Source organism: Oryzias latipes, chromosome 18 (genome assembly GCF_053564925.1).
Source record: "Oryzias latipes strain Hd-rR chromosome 18, Olatipes_Hd-rR_3.1".
NCBI classification, from domain to species: Eukaryota; Metazoa; Chordata; class Actinopteri; order Beloniformes; family Adrianichthyidae; genus Oryzias; species Oryzias latipes.
In genome coordinates this window covers 10,153,973-10,166,257 of record NC_136254.1, presented here as the reverse complement: position 1 = coordinate 10,166,257, position 12,285 = coordinate 10,153,973, and the positions used below count along the sequence as shown (strand labels likewise).

Here is a 12,285-nt window from a genome sequence, read left to right as displayed (position 1 = left end):
GACCATGGAGCAGAGAGGCATATGTGTTGTGTTGAGCATCAATCTCATCTGGAATATAATTCTGGTTGTTGTCCTGAGAGCTGCTGGAAGAAAGAAATAGAAAGATTAGAATGATTGAAAACATCATCTCCAAGAAAATCATCTGTCACACTTTAAATATAAAACACAGAGCTGCACAAACCTGATGATGTCTGAATCTGGAAAAGAGAAAAATCTGTTATTGATTAACATGAGATTATTATGAATATTATCTAATAATAATAATATTTCTCACCTCTTGATCTTTTGTAGAGAAACCAGATCATGAATAGAAAAATGACCAAAACTACTGAAGTTAGAGCAACAACCAAGACAGGAAATGAGGAGCTGTCAGGTCCGGATGCAGCTGTAAAAAAACATGTTTGATTCAAATATACGTAAATATTATCACCTAAAGGATTTACAATGAATCAATAGAGATTTGCTGACATGTTACTGCCAACCAGCTCTGTGGTGATTCTTTTCCTGAGGATTGACACTTGTAGAAGCCTTCATGAGACTTTGACACTGCAGGGATGATCATCTCCACTCTGCTCTCACTTTGGATGATTGTGTCATTTTGATAGAAAAACACTTTAGAAAGAAGATTTTCTGTCCTCAACTTGCAGCCAAGAGTAACAGAATGTCCCTCAGTCACAGGATGGACAGGACTCAGCAGGAGAAGCTCATCATCATCTGGAAACATCAACATTCATCTTCATCACATATGATCCCAACATGTTTGACGTCTGCTTCATTCTGCTTTGACATCCAGTTGATCATCTAAATCCATCTTCAACTTCTGCATGTGTTTCAAATCAATCCAATGATGAAAGTCAAGCTAAAAATAGGAATCCAAACATGTTTCCACTCACAGTGTCCAGTGATGTTGACTGCGTTGCTGAATGCTGATCCAGACTCACACCAGTACACTGCATTACTGGACTGGATCTTCTGAACATGACATGTTGATCCATTCATTGTTTCCCAGTCAGAACAGAATGACAGGAAGTCAGGAAGCAGAAACCTGCTGACTCTCCACTCAGCAGAGTTTCCCTCACAGCTCAGTGAGACAGAGTCAGAGGTGAAGTGTTGGACTCTGTCAGGACTCACTGAGAGAGACGCTGATGGATGAAGATCTGAAAACAAACAGGATGAAGATCAGCACACTTTAGCTTCATTTGGAGAGCAAATAGACACAAAAACAAATGTGTTTCAATGGATTTTCATTCAATGGCTTGGAGTTAGAATGGCTCTATGCAAATGAAAAGAAACATTTGTTTCCAACATTTTGAATGACATTTGACTGTTAGCAATAAGTGAAAAGAAGCAAACTAAAGAGCAGAATCTGACAGCATTAGAAATGTGAAGAGAAATCATTCAGTGTTGACAGAAATGAATCAACAATCAGAAGTCTGACCTCCAGACCAGACAAAGTGAGGCTGACTGTAAAGAGTGTAGAAGTGTGGCTCTCCTCTTCCAGCTCTGCACACATATCCTGCTGTGTGTGTCTGTCCATGAATGATGTAGGAGTTGTCTGCAGTCCCATTGGAGCTAGCAGGCAGCAGCTCATAGCTGTAAGAGCCAGACTTGTGTGATAGATCAGGAACAGCTTTATACCAGTAGAAGCTCCATCCTGCAGACACATGTTCAACCTCACAGCTCAGAGTCACTGAGGCTCCAGGACTCAACCACCATGGAGACACTCTCAGGACAGGTTCTGGTGGAGAAATAGTGTTGTTTTTAGTGACTTTGTTGTGTTTCTGACCAAACTCTTTCATGTGACACCTTTGGTTCTGATAGAAGAAGCTCCACAGGTTGACAGAACTCTGATAACTCTGCTGTCAGACAGAAATGAAGCAGGAGATTTTTCACTTTCTTCATGATTGTTTTGACCTCTCTGCTGCTCTGCTGTGACTTCTGCTGCTCTATGACAGAGCCTCTATGACAAACTACACTATTAGAAGAAATGATCAGCAGCTTCTCTTCAACAGAGATCATTTATTGTCAATGTTTCACTTTTACAGAAGATGGACCACCTCAGTCAGCGTGCAACACTTTGATTTTTGCAGGAACTGCAACAGAAACACAGCAATGCTCTTTAGCTGAAATAGACTCAATATTTTTAATTCTGTCTATTCCACAGTTATGTTGGTTTTTCATCACAAATTGTTCCTGCCACTAAGTTGCTATGGTTACCAGTACCCCTCCCTGCTTTGTATTTTTTCAAATATGCCAATCACAACCAAATCATGCACACAGTGTCACACCAACATCCTTTTGTTAGTTTTATGTGTTTACATTTACAGCAGGGCTCATTTTGGCCTTTTTAGAAGACAAATTTTTTTCAGTGACTTTCTAGTTAAAAGTAAAGAAATTGTTGTGCTTAAAAAATAAGAGAGAAGAGCTTTAGAACCAAAACATGACAGTTTTATAGATATTGATCAAAATAATAAACTTTACACTGTTTATTTTTTCATAGTTTGTGCTCCAGTAAAATCTTTTTAAACTCACCAATGGTGACTGGATCACTGAACTCTGTGTGATAAACTGGTTCTCCTCTTCCTCCTCTGCATCTGTAGACTCCTCCCTGTGAGACTCTGATCTGTCCATTTGAGAGGAAATCAGCATCTTGTGTTCTCAGCAGTTTGGAGGGTTTCTCTCCTCTGAACCAGAAGAAACTCCAACCAGATGATGAAGGCTTCACTGAACAGCTCAGGGTCACTCTGCCCCCTACTGGAGACTTTGTGATCTTCAGTTCAGCCTTTGGTTTGTGTGCTGTGGAGTTCAACAAATAGATGTATTTATCTGTATAAACAGAAGCCAACATCTAACACAGTTGTTGTTGTTGCTGTCATTGTTGCTCTGGCTCTGTCTGCAATGTCTGACAAACACATTTACACTTAATAATTATGAGAATAATGTTGCATCAATAACATCTATAGGTAGAGTTTATACATTTAGGAATGCTAATGTAAAAACATACATCCTAAACAGATGTTTTAGTTTCTTCAACATGAATAAATTCTTAAATATAAATTCTCTCATTAAATGAGTCATGCCAAAAACACACTAAGAAATTACCTGATACACGTATAGAGACTCTGTTGCTGCACTTTGTATAATCTGAACCCTTCCTGAGACCACAGCACTGATAATCACCACCGTCACTTTCAAACAGAAAATCTATTTTATATTCTTGTTGTGTGACATCAGAGTAAGGTGTCCAATCACTTCCATTAAATGTGTATTTCCAGTCATCTGTTCTTCCTTCCTTCATGTCACATTTGAAGGTTAAAGATTCTCCAATAAAAAAAGTTGACCATTTGGGTTTAAAGGTCAACACAGCATCTAGAACATACACAAACACACAATTAAATTAAAGGCCCCAGGAAGCATGTTTAAACTACCCTGACTTTAAGCCTGAACTCTGGCTCAAATCCGCCTAAAATTAAAAAACCTGATTTTACCATGTAAAGAAACAACAACAACAGAGAGCATCTTTTACTAATAAAAAAATACAATCAAAAGGTTTTGTCTAAAAATGCTACTTAAACAGACATTAATGCAAAAACTATGAAAATTAAAGCTACAAGTAGCATTTAGCGGGCCCGAGCACGTGCGACCGCATGGCACGAGCGACCGCCCCGTGAGCAACGCCCTGCTCGAGCCATTCTCGTCGTTTTTTCTTGTCCATTCTGGAGCTCCAAGCTATTGTTAATACGACAGCAGCCTGGGGGGGGGGGGGGGGGGGGGCTGTAATCTGTTGCCTTAAGGGACAAAGACTTTTGCATATAGCATGAAAAAAATTCAAGCAATGATGATAATTGCTATCACTGTCCCTAAGGATGAGAACAATAGAACTCATTCAATTTCCACTACAATGTCTAGATGAGTGTCAGCTATGTCTGATAACTTGGCCAATTAGCTGGACCGGGATCTTGCAAAGTGCAGGTGGTTAACGTCCAGTGTGATGAGTCTGTGGACGGCAACAGTACAGCATAGCTTTTGGTTTCCACAAGAGAAGAACTCCTGACACATCTGCCCTAACAGACAACTACAAGAGGAGTTGAAATGTATAACACGGTGAAGGAGTTTTTGTGCAGAAAAAAGGTACAATTAGAAAAGCTGGTAGCAGTGACTGCAGATGGGACTCCTGCTATGATCAATAGACAAACAGGTTTCATCACTCACTGTAAAGCTGACCCAGACTTTCCAAAATGTCTGCATTACTGCTGCGTCATTCACCAGCAGGCCTTATGTGCAGAAGTGATTGGCTCTGGACATATAATGACTCTTATTCTGAAAATCGTAAACAACCTCAGCTGCAAAGCAAAACAGCACAGGATTTTTAAGGCGCTATTGGAGGAGATGTCTGTTGAATATGGTGAATATGAACATTGTGAATCTGAACTTGCATTCTTGACTGACATTACTGGAAAACTAAACCACTTGATCTGCGAGCTGCAAGACAATGGCAAAACTATTTTTTTTTGACCAGCCTGCCTGAGCCAGTGTTTTTCTTGTGGGGATCTTTTCTGCCAGGGCTTGTCAGCTTGGTCAGTGGATGTTGCTGCAGTTGTCTCCCTTGCTGGGACAGCTGGAGTTAAACACAGCAGCTCACGGCTCTGAAGTGGACCCCGTTGCTGTCCCAGTCTGGATGGGCACTGTGGCGATGTTCCAATGGCCAGGCTGGCTCCTGGTATAAAGAGATTCCCAAATACCATTTCCTAACCGCAGAGCCAAGGATGTGTTTGCATGTTTAGGTCAAAAATGTGATGGACAGCTTCATGTTGTCTAAACATGCCACCCTGTTATTAATCCAGTTGATATGGTTCTCCATCTGTGTCTAGGTGATAGAAAAGCATTTTTTTTTATATTTACAGCTCTAAGCAAACAAACAGTTGTCTATATAAAAGAGCTTTTACAATTGTGCACTTTTAGCAGGTCTCTGAGTTCATGTGACCAATGTATGGTGGATTTTCACAGACCTTGTTTAAAACTGAAGGTGAGAGAGACTTAGAGAAATGGCTTCATTGTTCTGGAGTACTTTGTTTCATCCACAGAAGAGTAGAATTGGTGATTGATTTTGAAAAGCTGCTGAAAAAAGTATCTTTTTCAAATTGCAATTTCTAACTTGGGTTTTACATTTTGTGTTCCATTTTTTGTGCTTTAATTGGGAAGCATTTGTTATTTGTTTGGTGTTTTTAAGGTTCTGCAAATATACACATCATTTTTTAGAGACATTTGTTATCAGTTGTGTTTGTTGATTTGTAGTTTAATTTCATTGGATGTATAGATGTCGTGTGGGGGGGAGGCTCGAGAGCAGGTAGGACCCAGGCGCAGAGACGGGAGGCAAACGGGTTCAGGGCAAGTGGATTTATTTAACTAACAAAAAGCGCTGCAGAGCAGGATGACAAAACTAAAAACAAAAACTTACTGTGGCATGGCAAGGGACATGGACGCCAGACAAGAAGACGTGATCAACATGAGCAGAAGTTAATGGACCAGCACAGGAGGAAGGCAGAGACAAGACTTATATACAGACAGGGCAGACAAGACACAGGTGAACACGATTAGGGCAGATGGGGACCAAAGGAAGTAAAACTCAAGAAACATGACAAGACAGGAAACCTTTCAAAATAAAACAGGAAACAGAACCAAACAAGGCAGAACAAGAACTAAAGCGAAAAACAAGACAACAAACTGAAACCATGACAATAGAAAGGAAAAGAAGTTCAAACATTGATTATAAAAAAGGATATAAGAGATAAAAAAAAAGAAAAAGGAAAAGAAAAAAGATAAAATATTGATTTAATTGCATTTTGAATGAATAAAAAACAATGATTAATAGAATCAGAATCAGAATCAGAAATCAGAAAAAGTTTTATTGCCAGGTTCAGTAGAGCGCACTTTACAAAACGAGGAATTTGACTTGGTGTATAGTGCAATTAAGAATAAGTTAAAAATTAAGTTAACAACAACAACACACTATATACAGTAGAGTAAGGTGAAGTAAAGTGGGAGCACAGATGGGCTGGGATGGTGGGGCCTGTAAGTGGCACCGACAGTCCTTTGGTGGGCGGGGGGGGTCACCTGGGGGAGTTGGGGTTCTGTTCAGCAGGCTGGCTGCAGTGGGGAAGAAGCTGTTCTTGTGGCGCGAGGTCCTGGTCCTGATGGACCGGAGCCTCTTGCCAGAAGGGAGGGGCCGAAAGAGATTATGTCCTGGATGAGAGGGGTTGGCTACAATCCTGGCTGCCCGCCTCCAGGTCCTGGAGATGTGCAGCTCCTGGAGAGACGGGAGGTGGCAGCCGATCACCTTCTCTGCTGAGTGGATGACGCGTTGCAGCTTGGCCTTGTCTCTGGCCGTGGCCGCAGCGAACCAGACTGTGATGGAGGACGTGAGGGTGGATTCGATGATGGCGGTGTAAAAGTCTACCAGCATCTTTTCAGGGAGGTGAAACTTCTTCAGCTGCCTCAGGAAGTACATCCTCTGCTGGACCTTCTTAGTGATGGAGCTGATGTTCTGCTCCCACTTGAGGTCCTGGCTGATGATGGTTCCCAGGAAGCAGAAGGACTCCACAGAGGTCACCGGGGAGTCACAGAGGATGACAGGGGGGAGGGGGGCTGGGGCCTTCCTGAAGTCCACTGTCATCTCCACTGTCTTCAGAGCATTAAGCTCCAGGTTGTTAGCGCTGCACTATGACACCAGCCTGGCTATTTCACTCCTGTAGGCCGACTCATCTCCGTCAGAGATGAGGCCGATGAGTGTGGTGTCGTCAGCAAACTTCAGGAGTTTGACAGACAGGTGACCAGCTGTGCAGCTGTTTGTGTACAGGGAGAGTAACAGGGGTGAAAGGACACAGCCCTGGGGGGATCGGGTGCTTGTGGTCCGAGTATCTGAGACGAGCTTCCCCAGCCTCACATACTGCTGTCTGTCCGTCAGGAAGTCTGTGATCCACCTGCAGGTGGAGTCAGGCTGTGTACAGTGTGTACAGCAGAGGACTCAGCACACATCCCTGTGTGGAGCCTGTGCTCAGCGTCGGTGGAGGAGAGGTGGGGGTCAAGTTTGACTGTCTGTGGTCTGTTTGTCAGGAAGTCCTTGATCCACGAGCAGGTGAGTGGGTGGAGTCCTAGTTCAGACAGTTTGTTGACCAGAATGTCAGGAATGATTGTGTTAAAGGCTGAGCTATAGTCCACAAAGAGCATCCTGGCGTAGGTGTCTCTGTGTTCCAGGTGGCTCAGCGCAGTGTGGAGGGTGATGGAAATGGCATCATCCGTTGATCTGTTTGCTTTGTAAGCAAACTGGTGGGGGACGAAGATTGGAGGGAGGGAGTCTTTGATGTGTCCCAGGAGCAGCCGCTCCAGACACTTTGTGATGACAGCAGTGAGTGCAACTGGGCGGAAGTCCGTGAGGAAGGCTGTGGATGAGGACTTTTTGGGTATCGGGATGATAGTGGATGACTTCAGGCAAGCAGGGATGAAAGCCTGAGCTAGCGACAGGTTGAAGATTTTTGTGAAGACCTGGGAGAGTTGATCGGCGCAGGCCCGCAGAACCTTTCCGGGAACTCCATCAGGTCCCGCCGCTTTCCTGGGGTTTACCCTGCTGAACATCCGTGCCATCCGTGCCACGTCCATAAAGGCATTGTTTTTATATTTAGAGCTCTAAGCAACCAAACAGTTGTCTATATAAAAGAGCTTTTACAATTGTGCACTTTTAGCAGGCTGAAAAAATTATCTTTCTAAAATTGCCATTTCAAATTTGGGTTTTAAATTTTGTGTTCCATTTTTCTGTGCTTGTATTGGAAGGATTTGTTATTATTTTGTTTAAAAGTGCTACATATTGTATATACACATAATTTATTTAGAGAAATTTGCTATACGTTGTGTTTTTTGGTTTTGTAGTTTAATTTCATTGGATTTATATTAAGGAAAAGAAGTTGCAGCATTGATTAAAAAAGGATAAAAGAGACATTTACTGTCTAAGTCTTATGTTACATCTGTAGAACTGTACTGAGAGTTGGGTTTTGTTTTGGAGCACATTCATATGTTTTGTTTGTAAAAAAAAAAAGATAAAATATTAAGTTTATTGCATTTTACATGACTAGAAAAGCAATGATTATTCATAAAAATCTATGAAAGACATACAAAACAAATGAAAAAGCAGTCTGCCCTCCCTCTTGTGTCTAAACTCTTGTCACCTCACCTCTGGGTTAGTTAGCATACGAACAGGCAGCTGGTGTGTGTGTGTGTGGGGGGGTGTGTGTGAAATTTGACTCCAGCAACAGGTCAGATTGAGGAGCAGGCTGCAGCATAAGGAAAAAACTGAAGCATGTAAGAGGAAATGACATCCTACAGTTGACCAGTTCATTTTATATCTGTAAAGAATATTCAATAAGCATTTAGACATGTTCAGCTATAGGCGTGTGAAACTTGGTGTGGATATTTGAAGCATAAGTAATTTTAAAACACACTTGTTTGGAGTCCAGACGGAAAAAGCACAGGTTTTGGGATGAATCAGGATTTTTTTAAAATCATCTGTTTCACCTGGACTTCTGAAAAAAATATGGAAGGCAGCAAACACAGATCCCTACATTTAAAAAAATAAATGGTGTTGATATATGATGATTAAGTTATGAAAAAAAATAGGTGTTTGTAGTTTTGCCTAAAAAGACGTTTTCGGACCTTTTTGGATGAAATGTTGAATAAAAGTTCACCTGTAACTTCAATAATTCTGAATTTTTTTAGGAAGCAGTAGCACATAAATGCCTATGAAAGTTGAATTCTTGGTGCTGATAACCTAAACAGAATTTATGCTAAAAATCTTTGTTCAGTCCAAAATTTCATTAAAAAAATCAAGTGATGAAGTTTCTCGTAGACCCTATAGTGTTACATATCAAAGCTGGAGGTTATTAAAGGCATCTAATTCTGAAATCTCAGCTTCCTGAGACAAACGGCTGATTTATAATAAATTTCTATTATTTGGGTGCACATAATCGACCACTTCCTGTTACGCAGGCACCGTCAGGTGTACACCCATGAAACTTTACATGATGAGAGAGGACCCTTCTGAGTATCTCCAGTTTTAATTTCATGCACATCGGACAAAGCAAAGAGAAAATACAGGGCAGAATGTGCCCAATGCAATAACTAGGTGGCGCTATAGAGCTCGTCCAAGATTGTCATATCCATGGGTTCAGAATAGAAGCTTCATCATATCCATTGAATTTCAGTGAGATTGGACAAGGAATGTGCACGTGAGAGCAACTTTTGTGTGCATGGCGAGACGCCCAACTTTGCCGCTCTGTCACGACCACACCCCCGCATTGAAAGTTATGGTTTTTTGTCAGAGTAAACTTCAATGGCTTTTCAACAGGTGGACGTCATTTTCAGGTGTGTCGGCTCATCCTACTCGGAGTAGTGATGCTCCAAGTAAAACATGTCATTTCCTCTTGCCAGCAGGTGGCGCTACACTTTTTCCAGATTCTTTCACTGCAGATGTGTTCAGAGTCAGACTACAATCATGCACATCAATTTTGGATCAGATTGGATTATGCATGGCTGAGTAATGGCCATTTTTCTTTTCATGGCGTGTTTTCGAAACAAGGTCGAATTTCTACGCGCCGCCACGGTCACAAACTTCTGTAAAAACTTAAAAGCTTTGCAATTTAACATCGGACATGTGTTTAGTTTACAAAACCAAAGTTTGGAGTCATTATTCACAAATCTCTAGGAGGAGTTCGTTCTAGAAGGAGGCCTGCAAATGTCCAAAATAGAGCAAAAATGACATATTGACATCAATATAGCAGACTTCCTGTGCGACTGACAGCTTGGTACCTACAGACTTTTTTGTAGGTTTCCATCTGATGAACATGCCCTGAAAAAATCAAGCTTGTATGTCAAAGCATATGCGGGGGCTCGGGACAAATGTCACTGTAGGTGGCGCTGTCGAGCCGTTTTTGTGCGCCCATGCCAATCTCCTGTAAAATACGAAATTTTTCGCGACTCCTGATGTGTGTGCCAAATTTGGTGAGTTTTGGGGTATGTTAAAGGCCTCAAAAAGGCGACTCTTCCGTCGGAAGAAAAAGAATAATAATAATAATAACTCTTACAGATACAATAGGGTCCTTGCACTCCGTGCTCGGGCCCTAATAAACAACATCATAGTGAAATGGTGAGAGTGCAATGGTACAAAGTACTATGTCACACACATGCAGAAACAGCTCTAGAGATATTTTTATATTATTGTCAGCCATATGTGATTAACATGCACCAATAAGTAAAGTAACTGAGAGATCTAGTCAAGCTCCTTGGTTGGATGTTGATCTACAGCAACTTATGAAGGAGAGAGATCAAAGACGTTGGTCAAGTGTCACTTAGATTACTGCTCTGCTATTTGGTCAAATGCAAACATAGATGACCTTGAAAGACTTCCGAAAGTGCAGAACAGGGCTGCAAGATTAGCTCTGGGTTGTCCTTTTAGGACTAATACAGACTGGATGCATCCGTGTCTTTCATGCATGAACGTTCAGAACAGGTCTGATTTTGTTTCTGCATAAAATCTGGACCCTGCACAAACCCTTTAGCTTATTTCAGTCAAACAACTCATGCAGTAATAATAGTATTTATTTTCAAATCTTTTGTCTTGCAATTTACACACCTTTAACTTTGCATTTTCACATTTTTTAAGTTTTTTGCATAAGACTCCGTACAATTCCTTGAGACAAATTTCCATAAACCTTTGGGTAATAACTACCCCTAAAGGAGCTCACAGTTGGAAGCCGTGGAGGAGGGTGGGGTGAAAAAATTCAGCGCTGCAGTAAAGAAGGACGTACAGCATACATACCTTGACTTAAATAGGACGCTGAACAGGTAAGTTGATTAACTGAACCGCCCTAAGGGAGTAACTGAAGTAAACGCACTGCTAGAGTAATCTGCCCGAAATGCTCCCAAGGTCGCTCACTTTTGCAGCTGTTGCCTACCAACATAAGAGACAGTTTAACACTAGAAAAGCTTCTGTTACTTTTACTCTTCCTCTACCACGAACCAGAGCCCTCTGAAAAACTAATCTACAAAAATCAATATTTTATAACGTAATTCTGCACTATCTGCACTTTTCTTTTCTTTCCTTCCTTAATTTTTAAAATTAATTTTCAAATTTTTTCTTTTCTTTTAATGTAAATTTTACGTTGATTATTTCTATGATGTATTAACTTGCCTAATTTCACTGTACATTTGTCATTTGTTTAAATAAAATAGACTCTCTTATTTTTGGTTCTTGAGTTTTATTTTGAATGTATTAATTTCCTATGTATTGTTTTTTTGATGTATGTATTTTCATGACTTTGTGTATCAGTGCATGTATTCTTTTAATGCGGACGCCAAGAAGAGTAGTCTTACCTTTGGTTAAGACTAATGGGGATCCTTAAATAAATAAATAAAAATCTATGTCCACATGGATAAACATGGGGGGGGGGGGTGACCCACTTTCTGTCCTCTGTCATCTTTGACATCTTTTCTCAGGAATCTGGGCTCCCATTCACAACTGACACAATAACAGAGCAGTAACCAGACTCATCAGCACTAAACCACATGAAGACTCTCTTTGAATAATGAGACATTAGTCCACCATCCTGATCCAAACTGGATCTTTGACCTTTGGATCTGATCACATGACGTCTAGTTATTTAACGTCTGTGTCAAAGCTAGGAGATGGTCAGAACAGAAAGAAAGTGAACTTCCTCACCAGCAGTCAGAAGTGAAGAAGCTCCTCAGATGAACAGTGAGTGACTTCAATGACTAATAAATGTGAATGTCTGAACTTCTTAAAGGTCTGGAAGTTTTCATGCTGATTATTTCAATAATGAAGAAAGAAAACACAAAGAAACTCACCAACAATGGTGACTGGATCACTGAACTCTGAGTAATAAACTGGTTCTCCTCTTCCTCCTCTGCATCTGTAGACTCCTCCCTGTGAAACTCTGATTTCTCTATTAGAATGGAAATCAGTATTTTGCAGTGTCAGCACTTCCTGGTTTTTCTCTCCTCTGTAAAAATAATAACTCCAACCAGATGATGATGGATTCACAGAACAGCTCAGAGTTCCTTCACTTCTACTTATCTGAGCCTTTGGAGTATCTGAAACAGATTTAAAAACAATAAAAGGAACAGATTTTATTCATATTAAAACACATTTACAATTAAAATCATGATAAATTTAAATTGATGATTTCTTGTTAAAATATGAGAAATAAAATATGTGACCAT

The 12,285-nt window shown here is 40.8% G+C and overlaps 1 long non-coding RNA gene across 1 annotated transcript; it reads right to left on the bottom strand.

Moving 5' to 3' along the window:
* LOC144987201 (uncharacterized) lies at positions 1-379 on the bottom strand. The gene is made up of 3 exons (XR_013651077.1): positions 275-379; positions 182-197; positions 1-83 (listed from the first exon to the last, which is right to left on the bottom strand). It is a non-coding gene; the product is annotated as an uncharacterized LOC144987201 (long non-coding RNA).
* Positions 380-12,285: the final 11,906 nt, after the last annotated feature.